Source organism: Macaca fascicularis, chromosome 9 (genome assembly GCF_037993035.2).
Source record: "Macaca fascicularis isolate 582-1 chromosome 9, T2T-MFA8v1.1".
NCBI lineage: Eukaryota > Metazoa > Chordata > Mammalia > Primates > Cercopithecidae > Macaca > Macaca fascicularis.
Genome location: NC_088383.1, coordinates 84,968,467 through 84,983,485, shown reverse-complemented (window position 1 = coordinate 84,983,485; position 15,019 = coordinate 84,968,467).

The window sequence follows — 15,019 nt, the reverse complement described above, 5'->3', positions numbered from 1 at the left end:
TAAAGTAGATAAAGCAATTATCACTCAGATTGTTCAAGTGGAGAAACCAAAGCAAGCAACAGTCAAAGCAACTTCCACAGGCTACAAACAGAGCTGTTGGCAGAGTGAGGTCAAGAACTCAAGATTTTTCTAAAGAATCTCAAAGTAATTCATGTACATTATTCATTGCCACTATAGTCCTGCTAAGCTGGTAGGAGGAAACTGCTGTCACTGCATTGGGTAAGTGGCGAATCTAAGACATAGGAGTGCTAAACGACCTATAAGAATTATTAATGTTAAACAATGACAGAGCCAGGACTAAAACCTGAGCCTGTGGATTTGCCATTTTCTTAACACTGAACTTCCCTATCCCACAAACTTTTAAACTGGAGCTCTACAAAGATGGATTACTGATCAGCACACTCAAAAAAATGAAGAGAACAGAGAGACAGAAGGGAAATGGAAAGAACTCTTAGGAAATTTGATGGAATAAAGATAAACACTGAAAATGGTAGAAGTTGTGAATATGGCCCATATGTTCTTCTGGAGCCTGAAATTACCAAGACAAATAGGTGGGAATATATGGCTGCTAGACAGACAATGTACCAGAGATATCCATCTAGGGATATAGTAATCAAAGTGTTATCAAGAAATGTGTCTTCAGATCATGGAGAATATGCTATTCTGATGATGACTCAGAAATTTCAAAATTCTTGGTTTGTGCCTGCATAAAATGAGCTATTGGCTTGAAACGGAACACAGAAGACAGACTTGCAATGCAGAAAAAATTTTACTCCTTTTTAACTAGCTCTTTGCAAAAGAATGTTATGATAGTTGGTGAAGAAGCACTTTCTAAAATAAGAATATCTGTTTTGGGCACAGAACAATTCTTAATATTTCCATGTTTTAAAAGCAGTAGTTTTCCAGCACTGTTTAAAAATTAATAGAGTATGATGTTCCAGAATTCTTGTGCCTCTTTTCTGAAGACAGACTGGGGAGGAGGCTTTTGCCGATATTAAGTCATGAGCTATATAAGGAATACCTCTTGAATTCTTGCTGGCACTGACTTAATTCTACTGTCTACATGATAACCTACATTTTTTTGCCCTTTAAGATACAGCAGAGTGAAAGCAATACCTTTATCTTTTTGATAGAGATAGAGAATTTCATTTTTTAGAAACATACTTTCTGAGAATTTCTAAGGAGAGTTGATTCCCAGGAGGGCTTAATGAATACCACAGGTCAAGGACAATTTAAATACGTCAAGCACAATCTAAGAACAGTCCTGCCTAGAGGCAGAATGACAAATCTTAGTGGGAGGTGTTTGAATTATGCTGGAATTCAGAACATGCGATGACGCACTATAGTATTTACTTCAGTCCATTCCTACCCCTCACTCTTAAGTAATCAAAAGAGAAAAACAACATTTCACGTTTCTTCATGCTTGGGCTGTGTGGGCTGTGTGTGTGTGTGTGTGTGTGTGTGTGTGTGCGCGCGCGGGCGCGCATTGGAGTGAGAATGTCTTCCCTCCTTATGGAAGTAGCATGACACTGTTGGAGTTCGAGCTCCAGAGTTCAATTTTCTAAGACAGAGAAAATAATTGGAAAAAGATAGATACTTAGCAAAACTGAAAAATCAGCAAAAAGAATCAACAATATCTTTTTATGGGACCACGGCTACCCTTCTTCCCCAGTGTGTGACTTTGTGAAATCTCTCATATATGTTCTGTTTTCCCCAACCTAAAGATCACACTCCACCACTTCACCCACATTATATGGCACCCCATCCAAAAGCCATACACTTGAACTTTCCTGAGCTCTTGTTAAAGGATTGAAATAGGCCCTTTCCCCTTCAAGGCACAATGGCATGTGATTGCAAATGTATCCTATTTGGCTTGCATAGCATTTTTTCAGATCCGATTCAGTGCCACTCATTAAAAACAAAGAGTGCTCACCTCTAATCTGAATTTCGTACTTTTCGAGAAGAACTGGAAGAACTGAAGATACTGGGCTCACCATCCTGAAAGGCAACAGCCTCCAAGAGGGGAGCCTCGCCTGCCCCTTTTAGACAGGTCATGCACATTGCTGTTTACCAACTTCCCAGAGGGCTCCCTCTGTTACTGTTGACTGCAGGGAGGGCTGTGTGGTTAGGGACTTTCAGTCACTGCCAGCATGTGGCCCATGAGAACAGAGTGGGTAGCCCCCCTTTAGAAACACAGAGGGGAGAGGGGTGCAGTGGCGTGCACATGTAGCTCTAGTTACTTGCTGGGAGGGAGACTAAGGTCAGAGGATCACTTAAGCCCAGGAGTTCAAGGCCAGTCAGACAACATAGTGAGACCCAGTCTTTAAAAAAGTTATATATAAAATAAAGAAAACAAAGTTATATAGAAGCACAGAGAGGAGTCAAGAGGCCTGGTGAAGTTGCCTCTCATGCTACAAGGTGTGTCATTGCTGGCTGTACACCTAGAAGCACAAATGTCCACAGATTGGGGGAATTCTTTGTTTTATTATTTTATCTTAGAGAAAAAGCCAAACTCAAATAACAAAAGAAATCCAAGACCAAAACTGACCTTAGCCCCAGCATCTAAACAAATCAGTGCTTTTTTTTTTTTTTTTTTTTTTTTTGAGAAGGAGTTTCACTTTTGTCACCCAGGCTGGAGTGCAATGGCACAATTGCATCCTTCACCTCCTGGATTCAAGCAATTCTCCTGCCTCAGCCTCCTGAGTAGCTGGGATTACAAGTGTGCCCCCACCACGCCCGGTTAATTTTTGTATTTCTAGTAGAGATGGGGGTTTCACTACGTTGGTCAGGCTGGTCTCGAACCCCTGACCCCAGGTGATCTGCCCACCTCGGCCTCCCAAAGTGCTGGGATTATAGGTGTGAGCTACCGCACCCAGCCCAGTGCTCTCTTTTAACCACGTTACCTTGAAACCATGTTCATAGGAACAGTCAAAGATGACCTATTTGCGGCAATGCTGGAGGCCTGACTGCGATACAGTGCATATGTTTCATTCACATCACACTAGGAACCTATCATTTTTCCCCAGCTTTTTTATCCTTTTCTCCCCCAAGTACCTAAGGTAACCCCACAAACATATGACAGCATCTACAAATGTAAATATAGGAGCATTTTGTTAGGAGAAAACGGGGTCCTGCTATATATATATTTCTCTGTAGCGTGCTTTTCTCACGTAACAATACAACATAGATAAGAGGAAGTTTATGTCACTGAAAAACCCTTTGACAAAGTTTTACAGAGAGTCCCAGGAAGCCTTTTACCTCTTCACAGATGTTCTGTTAAGACCTCTTTGTCTGCGCCTAAGTGATGAGCAGGTTCCCCTGAGGTGAGCAGACACACAGGAGTTAGACTTATCCCAGGCATGGCTCACTGGGAAAGCCACGTTCTTAAAAGCCATATTATCAAAGGTCAGATAGACCTAAGTTTGAATCCTTCCTCTGCCACTTACTGGCTCTGTCACCCTTGGGTGCAGTATTGTTTCAGACAGTAAGCTAGCTAGGAGCACCTCACCAGGGTGCCACAGCTGAAGAGCTACTCAAACCTGATGCAAGCCCATACTCAATTAACTTACCCGGGACATAGACCTGAGAAAAACTCAGAACATAAGCTAATGTTTTAATTCTAGCATACACTTGAATGTATTGTATTATGATTTATTTTTATTTTGAATTATATAGGGGGGTTACCATAATCTTTCTGTTGTTTAGCTATTCTAAGGATCTTAATCATGTTCCATTTTGGGAGGCAGGGGTGGGTCTCTAATGAAATAAAGGCCTTTTTTGTCTCAAAAACAAGCTAATTAGCAGTTGGTCTCACGGCGCTATTGTGAAGACTGCAGGAGACAGATACATGAAAAGTGTTCTGCTCCATCCAGGTACAGTCGGTATTCCATAATGTTCTCTTCCTAGTACAGTCCCTCTTGCCTTCCCATTTCCGCCCATTTTCCCCATCAATAGCCCTCAAGGTTTGACTCCTGAAAGCACCATCTTTAGTAAAGTTTTCCTTTTCTCTCTCTTTCTCTTATCCTCTTCAAATCCTTCACAAGGTTATCAGTATTTTCCACACTTACTGATATCCTGATCTCCACTGCAAGTCTGAAAGCTCCTTGAAGGCAGGAACTGGTTTGCAGGCACTGGACAAAAGAAAAAGAAGCCTCCAAGTCTAAATGTTGAACCAGGCCAGGCACAGTGGCTCACTCCTGTAATCCCAGCACTTTGGAAGGCCAAGGCAGGCAGATCACTTGAGGTCAGGAGTTTGAGACCAGCCTGGCCAACATGATGAAACTCTGTCTCTACTAAAAAATAATAATAATAAAAATAAAAATAAATACAAAAATTAGCGGGGTGTGGTGGCGTGTGCCTATAGTCCCAGCTACTAGGGAGGCTGAGGCAAGAGAATCGCTTGAACCCAGGAGGATCGAGCCACTGCAGTCCAGCCTGGGCAACAGAAAGAGAGTCCATCTCAGAAATAAATAAATAAATAAATAAATAAATAAATAAATAAATAAAGTTGAACCAGTTACTGTCCTAAACTGTTACATGTATGCTGGCATCCCTGCCCTTCCCTTCTTATCTTTGACTGCCTCTGGCTATTTTCCCTGCTTATAGGCAGCCTCTTTCGTAGCTCAACCCAGTACAAGTGTTAAATGCTTCATTAGCACTTTTTTTTAGCGACTCAGAAGAGTAGATGCCCTCAAGTGGCTCCTAAGACCAAAGGCACAGCTCAGGTTGTGGCAATAGAGCAGGAACCCATGTGGACTCTGGACTCTGGACTCTCACATTTGTGCAAAACCCAAGAAGACTGCCACTTTCCTTCTGTCCTAGTTCTTCCAACAGCCTTCATTTGGGGCTTTACCCAGCTTCCAAGTTGTACAACCTACCTTTTTTTTTTTTTTAACTTTTCAAGGCCAAAATATATTTTGTATGCACTGTTTAAAATAAATTACAGCTTTAAACATTCAACAGAGTATCTTTGTAGCTTTCTAGTTGTTCAAAATAAAATTAACTAGACATGCAATAATAAAAGGGATTTTAAGGGAAAAAAATACTCATTGCCGTAATTTGTCTCCTAAATAATGACAATAGATGAGCTACAGCCTCTTTTATCTGAAATTTCAGCTGTCTTTGTTTACTTCATGACACAGGGCCCAACACCTACATTATTGCATTAAGTTTGCAAAGCTATCAAGATGCCCTTGAGTAAGATTCATCATCGTGTCCTAAATTCTCCACACGCTCCACTAAAAGCCTAGTGGCAGACTGAAGGGATTGTCAGAAAGCATAAAAGACAAAATAAAAATTTTATGCTCTTTTAGGCAAGTGAAGATTTACCCTGTAGCAATTTCTGATATTAACTCATTAATCCTCACAACCTATCTTGAGGATAGATTTTAGAAAGGAGCAGCCCTTGTCATCTTACTTGCCTTCAAAACTTGTACCAAACAGACAGCTGGCTCTTTCCTTCGTCCTGTTCTGAACATCTCCGCCGAGCCCAGGAGGAGTGGGAGAGACGGACAGATAGAATTCAGAAGCACCTCTATAACTCCCTTCTTCTATTTTTACCAAGACAGGTCCTCAGGTGGGGCTCCATGCTGTGTCTAAAACTTTTGGTCGCCATCTTGAAATCCTTAATGAATGGTGATCAAGGGGTCCTGCATTTCCCTTTTTCACTGGGCCCCACAAACTAGTAGCCAGTCCTGCTGTCATTCATCCCAGGAGAAAAGATATCAGTGGTATAGCATGTGGGCCAACACGTGGTGCCTTGATCTCCACACTGAGGGTAACAATATAGTAGTAAAGCCCATATTTCTCATGAGCACTGTAGTTTTTCCTCTGCTTGTGCAAAATTGAATTGGGCTATGTGCTTAGAATTTTATCTAAAACATAGAACAAGATATCAGTTTGCCTTCTTAAGTCTATCTATGTTACATTTACTTCATGTTTTCTTGGTTTGCAGTCCTGTTCAATGTACCTTATAGTGTGTTTAATTATTGCCATATAATCCCATACCTTCTTTACATGTGGCATCTCAACAATGTGCAACTTCTAATAGTCAGCATGAAATCATAACTTAGAAAAACATTGCTGAGCTAATTACAGGGACAATCAAAATAAATCCAAATCTTTTCTGGGCCACAGTCCATATCTGAATCATAATAAGTGTGAAATGTTTACAAATCATTACAAATTTTCCACATAGTTTTGCTCAGTGTTAGGACCAGTCGTGTTTTTTCAGTCATTTGAGTCGATGTTTCGGATCTCTCCGGTGAGAAGACTGATTTTAGAAAACACTCAGTTTATTAGCAATTATAAAAATCAAAAGACAGAAGTAAAATCGACTCTAAAATCTAGAATGTAAGAAATATCTTCATGGAATTGTTTGTATACCAGCATAAACATAATATACTATTCATTAAAAAAATTTCGCTGAAGTTATAAAAGCAAAAAATTGAAGGAAACTAGCCAGGCACTTCAACTACTTTGCATATTCTAATGAATTCACATATTAAGAAAATCTTATTTAGAAGCCTAAAAATTGTACAATAATGAAGTAGTTCGTGTACGACCAAAATAACTGGGAATCATTTAATAATACTTGCCCATTATTACTTTTATAGCATTGGAATTGAGCTGCTAGCTCTGCATAATTTTAAGACTGACTTTTCATTAATTTATATAAGATTCATTGTACCTACTAAGTGTAAGGCATTAGAAGAATCCATTGACGCTACATTTTTCTTACTCCTTCATAGGTTCTTATTCCTGTTAGATCAAACTACTAGAAATATATTTTGGGGAACACTGAACTCAGGTCTTTCAAATCACTACATCTTTGCCAGTAAGAAGCCAGATATTAAATTTTAAAATTCAAGGAAGTCAGGCTTCATTTTGCATTCTGATAAAAAATGGTTTATATTTACTTAGGTCTAAAAATTAGCTTTGGGGAGTACATGAACCCCCCAAAATTCTATATGAAATTTGGGGTGGAAAAGACGTTTTCTGGTATGAGCATTTGTGTCTTTCATCTGACTCAAAAAAATCCATGGCTCCAAGTACTAACAGACTGTCCACAATACTGCCATTCTTCCGGGGAGCTCAGCCTCTATTATGAGGCTCATTGGTGCACTCAAAAGCCACAAAATCCAAAATAATTCTGTATTCTGAAAATTCTCTGAGAGTTTATGGTTGCATCACTTTGTTGTGCTTAGTATCGTTTGGTTCTGTGATAATTTTCCTGTCAGTGAGGTATATATTCTCCATGGGGATGCAAACCACTTTGGAGCCATGATTATTTTTAGTCTACTGCAGCTTGGATAAACACTGTATCCTCAGACATTTGTGAAGCATCATCTGTAAATGCTTGAAGGATGCCAGAACTGAGAGCATACATTTCCTTGATAGCAACAAAAAAATAATTTCCAACTTGACTAATATTTTGTTAAATAACATGTGGGAAAATAAGAAGGATTACATGTTGATAATGCTGTAATTTGCTAAAAGTAGAAAATATGTTTTTGGCCAAAATGATTCCAATGAATCCATTCCAACCTCATTTCTATCTTGCTTAATAAGACGTTTTTCTGAAGATGAAAATTCAGTTACATGATAATACAAAATAATGCCAGTAATTTGTCTTTGGTTTCAAAGCTTCAAATACCACACTCCAGATTCAGAATTGCTCAGAATGTGCTATATTTATTATAATTAATCTAGACCTCCTGTCTAAGAATAGCAAACTCTTCTGTGGGTCACTGCTTTGAGAAGAGATTGAGAAAGTTTGAGTACAAATAGATGTAATTCTTTAAATATGTCCATGCTAATATGCTATGTTCATAATGCCTATTTTAATCAGTGTACGGGCAAAGAATTCGATGTTATATAAAATAGAGAGCTGTGGTCACAGCTAACACTAGACCTCAAATTTGGGACACACCAGTAGCTTTGGGAATATGTAGTGCATATTTTGGCCTACCCTTATCCATTGTCCTCTCTTAGTAAGCCTTCTCTAATTTTCTTTTGAGTGTCCTTGCTTCTCCAACACAGTATTTAGTGCAGGAAAAGCTGACTCCATTCTCCACACCAGAAATGGATTCTGGCAAACCAATTAACACATTCAATCTCTGACATAACAACCAGAGCCTAGTGGGGGTCAATGAAACACAAGAAGATCTTTGCTGAGAGTTTCTTTAACAAATAAATTTCTATACTCTTCTTTGAGAGCTACCAAAAGAGATTTTCTCTTTTTCACTGCTTAATCTGAATTAGGAAGCATTCAGTTCCCAGAAACTGAGCCTTTCTTGGATGAAGTAGACACTTTGGCAGGCAAAGAGGATAGTCAGAAAGTAAATGGGATCTTTGGTAACATGGTTTCAATTTCTGGATCAAACCTGGACTGAAATCTGACCTACCTCTGACTCACCAGTAAGTCAATAAATTACCTTTTGGGTTGTTTTTGTTCTGTGTCATTCAGACAAGTTCAGCACCCATAGGTCATGAAGTTCATAAATCTAGAAATATCACCAATAAGGAACATACTTGAACAAATTCACAAATTTTGTCTCTAAATACTATCACTATCACTTTTTTAAAAATATGGAATGAGCAACATTTTTAAAGGTAATAATGAAGCCCTTGAATTTTGTTTCCGGATTCAACTGATCAATAAGTATTGATTGAATGATAATGAGGGCAATATTTATTGACTATTCACTATGCTCATATAACTAAACAAATGCTATTTTGCTCATGAAGAAACTGAGGTTTCGGTTAAGTAACTTATCAAATGTCACTGAAGAAGTGGCACGGTCAGTACTTGGATCCATGCCGGTCAGACAGCAAAGCTCAGCCTCTGAACCCACCATGTATCCAAACGTTAGTAAATGAAAAGTAATTTTACTACATCCTCCATGTATGTAAATACTTTTCTTTCTTTCTTTTTTTTTTTTGAGATTGAGTCTAGCTCCCATCACTTAGGCTGGATTGCAGTGGCACAATCTTGGCTCACTGCAACCTCCATCTCCTGGGTTCAAGCGATTCTCCTTCCTCAGCCTCCCAAGTAGCTGGGATTAAAAGCGTGTGCCACTACGCCTGGCTAATTTTTGTATTTTTAGCAGAGATGGGGTTTCGCCATGTTGGCCAGGCTGGTCTCGAACTCCTGACCTCAGGTGATCCACCCACCTTGGCCTCCGAAAGTGTTAGGATTACAGGCGTTAGCCACTGCGCCCAGCTATGTAAATATTTTTCATTTACTAAACTACAAAAAGTAGTTTGTATTACTAGCGAAATATATCCTGCACTCACAAGAAAAATAAAAAACCACATGACTCCAAAGCACAACAAAATAATGAACCATAGAATCTCAGAGAACTTTCAGAACCCAGGGCCCTCATGTAAGTGGCAGAGTGGTACAAGGAAGAGATGTGGTCTAGATGCAAGAAGTTGGGTTATTCAGCTACCTTCTGGGCCTCAGGCTCCTCATTTGGCAAATAGCCTGGCAAACTAAATAATTCTTTTTTGTTTGTTTTACTAATTTATCTTTCAATTGATAAATAGAAGTTGTATATATTTATGTTGTATAATATGATGTTTCAAAATATATATTCATTGTAGAATGGCTAAATAAAACTAATTGACATATGCCTCACTTCACATACCACACTTTCTTACCAAAAAATTGTTTTGTGGTAAGAACATTTAAAATCTACTCTCTTAGCTATTTTCAAGCATGCAATACATTGTTATTGACTACAGTTAGCATGTTGTACAATAGAGCTCTTGAAGTTATTTTTCTTCTAACTGAAAGTTGGTATCCTTTGACCAATGTCTCCCCAATTCCCCCCCACCCACCACCATTCTATTCATTGTTTCTATGAGTTTAATTTTTTAGATTTTACATATAAGTGAGATCATGTGATATTTATCTTTCCATGCCTGGCTTATTTCAGTTAATATAATGTCCTCCAGGTTTATCCATGTTTCACAAATGACTGAATTTCAGTGTTTGAAAGGACAAATAGTATTCCACTATGTATATATACCACATTTTCTTTATTCATTCATTCATTGGTGGACACTGAGGTTGATTCCATATCTTGACTATTGTGAATGCTGCTGCAATGAACACAGGCGTGCAGGTATCTTTTTGAGATACTGATTTCATTTTCTTTGTATATGCATCCAGTAGAGGGACTGCTGGATCATATGATAGTCCTATCTTTAATTTTTTGAGCAACCTTCATGGTGTTTTCCATAATGTCTGTACTACATTCCCCCCAACAGTGTGCAAGGGGCGTCTTTTCTCCACATCCTCACCAACACTGGTTACCTTTCGTCATGCTGATAAAAGCCATTCTAACAGGTATGAGTTGATATCTCACTGTGGTTTTAATTAGACTAAAACCCTGATGATTAGTCATGTTGAGCATTTGAACTGAACAATACTTAACTTCCCTTTCAGCTCTTAGTGTCTAGTGAGCCTTGTCGGAGGAAGATTTCACAGCAACACTATGTGAGGTTACAGGTGTAGTCTTTGAATAGGAGACTAAAATCATCTACTGTATAATTAAGTAGATATTCCTTTTATGACCTGATTTAATTCTTTTGATGACATGATTTAATGTTTTCAATCATAATAATACTCAATTTTCTTTAGACATCCACCAGGTTGTATATAAACAAGCAAATGCATTCTGTTTACACCTTCTACTTCCCATAGCTCTAGACCCCACTGGCAGCACCCCTCAAAATTACTAACGGAATGTTATTCCACAGAACCTCTTTAGAGGAACACAAACTTTCAGAAGGAAAAGAAAATAAGGAATATTTTGCAACATTACACAGAATAACCAAATCTGACAAACTGATATATAGATACCAATAAAATATTGCCATTAAGCAATAAATAAGCACATTAAGTCTGTGGGTGACTGGAAGCCACAAGAACAATGTCAGGTATCTTGAGTCATTTCTAATTAACAGAAAAAGTTTTTTATTAATTGAACCTCTGGCCATGTAAAATCTGATGAGTGGCTTTGAGGAGTAAGTTACATTCTGGGAAAGGTGGGGCTAATTGAGCCCTTTTAGCCCTATTCTTATGAGCATAATGAACTTAGTGGAATTTAAAAATGACTTAAGACCTGTGAAGTATCTGGTAATTAATAAGCATAATATAATTTCTTCCTAAATTTGTCCCACAGAGTACCATATAACTCAATAATTTCTTGAGATACTTATAGTAAAAAATGCACTGACATTAATCACATTCAAATATTTATCAAAATTACATCCAGGAAGTCAGTAACACTCTCTATTGTAGGTAGCATCCATTATTAATACATCAAGTGTATTAACTGGCATTTGTTAATTATTCACATAGCAAATGATAGAGTCCCACAAAACCTGAAAGAGTTAATGCAATTGCTTAATTTATATAAAGGTAAGACTGGCCACAATGACAGCCTAGTGACTGAGCATTCACTCACTGGCAAGAGAGCCAGGTGTCATGATTTCTAAAGAACAAAATACATTAATCCTTATTTATTTCACTTTCCAGGAAACGTATTTATTGAATACGTGAGCATTAGGTGCTACTTTTGTGCTGACTTGCATTACCCGCCCATAAGAATTTTCTTTCTTAACCAGATTGTTCCTCTCTGACTACTGAAAACATTTTACCATATTAAATCATTTACCATATTTACATACTATTCCCTCGCCCGGAACTGTATCCTCAACCTTGTCACATTTAAAGGACCCAACCTTTAAACCTAGCTCCAATATTGCCACTATTCCCCTCCCAAACAAGGGGTGTCTGTTTGCCTTTTAACCTCGGGAGTCATTGTCTTCATGATCCTCGCTGACCTCAGTTTCAAATGTGCCTCCGTATGCACTAAGGAGCCTGTTTCACTTGACTCCATGACTTACATTGCCTGGACCGCCCACCTGATACTCCTTTTCATTCTCAATTTTCTTGCTATGTATGGGGTCCTCTCTGCAAGCAGTTCATAGGCAGCTTGGAGATAGACACCATGCCTTGCCTCTCTTGGCATGCCCCACAGTATGTAAGGCAATGACTAACCATCCAGGCTCCCAATGTAAATACTGGGAGGATGACTTGGAGAGGAAGCATCTTCTTTTTCCTCATTCACACTCAATTTGCAATTGATCACTAAATGCTGCACAGACCGCTTTGTATCTTTATATTCACTCTGCCATATCACTGGTTATTTTCGAATTATATGGGAGTTGGGAGGTGACATCAAGTAGTCAGCTCTTTTGAGAAGTTTGGCTAGGAAGGAATGAATAAACCTAAGTTAATTGCTTAAAGAGAAGGCTGGATCAAGAAAGATTTTATGAGCAGGGCTTAGAGGGAAATGTGAGAGTGTTTATAATAAGATGCAGGAAAGAGGACGATGGAGCAAGAGAGATGGATAGGACACGAGTTAGGATTCTGATGGATAAAGTGTAGGAAAAAGAGAGAATGGAATCAGGTGGAAAACGTATAAGCTTTTTAAAAAATACACATTCGTGTGCTGGGAAAAAATGGAGCACATCCAAATTTTCGAACAAAGCAGTTAGGTGGATGCCCACTTGAAACCTAATACGCACTGTGAACACAGTGGATCGCCAGCATCATTGTGGGATATTTAGCATGTGTTGAGCGCTCACCATCTCCCAGGCACTGTACCGGTGCGATCTTACATACATTATCTCATTCAATTACCACCCTGGCAATTTAGCATGCTAACACCATGAAGTATTAAATGCAGCATAAAAAACCTCCACTAGGAAAGCTTATCAAAAGGGTTATTTTGCTTTTTAACTCAGTTGTAGCAGAATGTCTTGGTGCCATTTTACAGGAATTGAAGAGATGTATTTACATAGTGACTGCAACCAGAATAACTCCCTCCAAGAAAGTTCCCACCAGGCGGTTATGGTGCACTTCTGAAGTTATAATAAAGCACATGATTCAGTAAATTCAGTCCTTCCATTGTATGATTAACAAAGACACAGAACATTACACAGGTCACCAAACTGCAGCGTGCTCACAGCAAAGCACCACAGCCCCAGCCTGACAGCCCGGAGACCGATAGATACCGCTGTCCCGAACACACACACACACACACACACACACACACACACACACACACACAGCCTTTCAGGTAAAAAAACAGCCTGCTTACAGCAGAGTCCAGAAACAAGGTGTTGTTGCTTTTTTGTTTTGCTTTGTTTTGTTTACTATTTTGTACTTTACTGTACAGGTAAACCAAGCACCATTTTCCAGCATTTTCTTTTTCTTAAGCAACATGCACATTTCTCAGATAACCCATTATATTTTTCAATAATATCACTGAGAAATACTCTCCACCAATATATGAACAACCTGGATACCTTTCATTCGTGAGTCTCAGCTATCATAGTTGTATTCTGAATTCACAAATCAGAAAATATTTAATAATCATTGGGATGAATTTATATGTGGAAATGCAACAAAGAACAGGATTTTTTTAAAAATCTATGGAATATTTCAGAGCATATGTACAGAAAGAAGTAGAAATAAAGGAAATTTAATTTTAAAAGACAGTCTAAAAGCAAGAAACCAGGCCTAGGATGCATAGTTGCTCCATCAAAATCGCTGCACACCTCTACATGAATGTCCATGCAAATGCCCTTTATTCTCACAGAGTTATAAAGAATAAACCCAAAACTCAAGAGAACAGTCTCACCTCACACCTCAGACTACACTAATCCATGCACCAGTAGTCTTGAAACATAATGAAATTGATCGAGCAAGACAAAACACAGAGAATGAAATATTAGTTTCAACAATAATGATAGCTTTCCAAAATCCCAAAGAAAAAAAATTACACTGTGATAGGACTGACAAAAAAAGAATATACATATATTTATTTATTGCTTTAACTCATACAGTAGAAAGATTAAATTACATCTGGATTTTTATTATTCTATTCAACACACATGGATTATTGAGGTACTCTACCTACCTCCTATCAATAAATAATATTAAATGAAGGAGGACTGATTCATGACTGGCATAAATTTTTTCAGTATTACTACTTGCCATGGACATTGCTGCTTTAGTGTTCTCTCTCTGATACCAACACACACACACTACAATCATAACCATAAACTAAATGACTACATACTCCGAATAGATGGCTGTTAGAAAATACTCACACTAATTGATAATGACATCATGCTGGTATGCACATTACAATGTAAATGAGGCTTCCAGACTCATTTATGGCTCTTTTATTCAAAGTTTAGTACTTATTGCTTTTCTTTCTATGGTTAAGAAGGTTCTTCTTAAGGCTGTGGGATTACTTATTCCTGCTGATTTTGCCCCTTGGAATTGGACCAAGAGTACCAATTTTTAACTGTATTTTAAAACAGATGCTTACCAGCAATGAAGCAGAATTGAAATGTATAATGGAAACCACATTACTGGAAGAAAACAAGTAAAGAGAAAACTGATTAACAAATGTATGCAGGCAGCCATTCACTTTATTAAAAATTGAGTTATTCTTTGCATCAAAATACAATATCACTGTTTCCATGCATTCGTCTGAGTGTGCACGAAGAGAAAGCATCCAAATGAATATCTTTTATTACAGATCGATTTTGAAAGGTGGCTTAAAATCCATCTCCCCCACATCTGTAAGTTTAAGTGACTTCTCAGGGTCATATGAAAGATCTAGGAATAAAATGCAGAACTCTGAACTTCCCCTGAAGTGTTTGTAAAACTCGGCCAGATTTAGAAAAACCTGGAAAGAAAACAATGCTTGATATCATGCCCAACTTTTCTTTGGCTCATATCTGTAATGATTCACAGCAAGACCACATGGTTTCCCTATGTCTCAACTCCTTCCTTTTCTAAGAATTCATGTTTCGAGAAGCCTCCATTATTCTCTTCAACACTATAGAGTATGGAGGAAAATTAGAGAAATGAAAAGTCAGGATCTTGATGGAGATGTAGGAATCTTTTTTTATTTTTCTTTGTGAG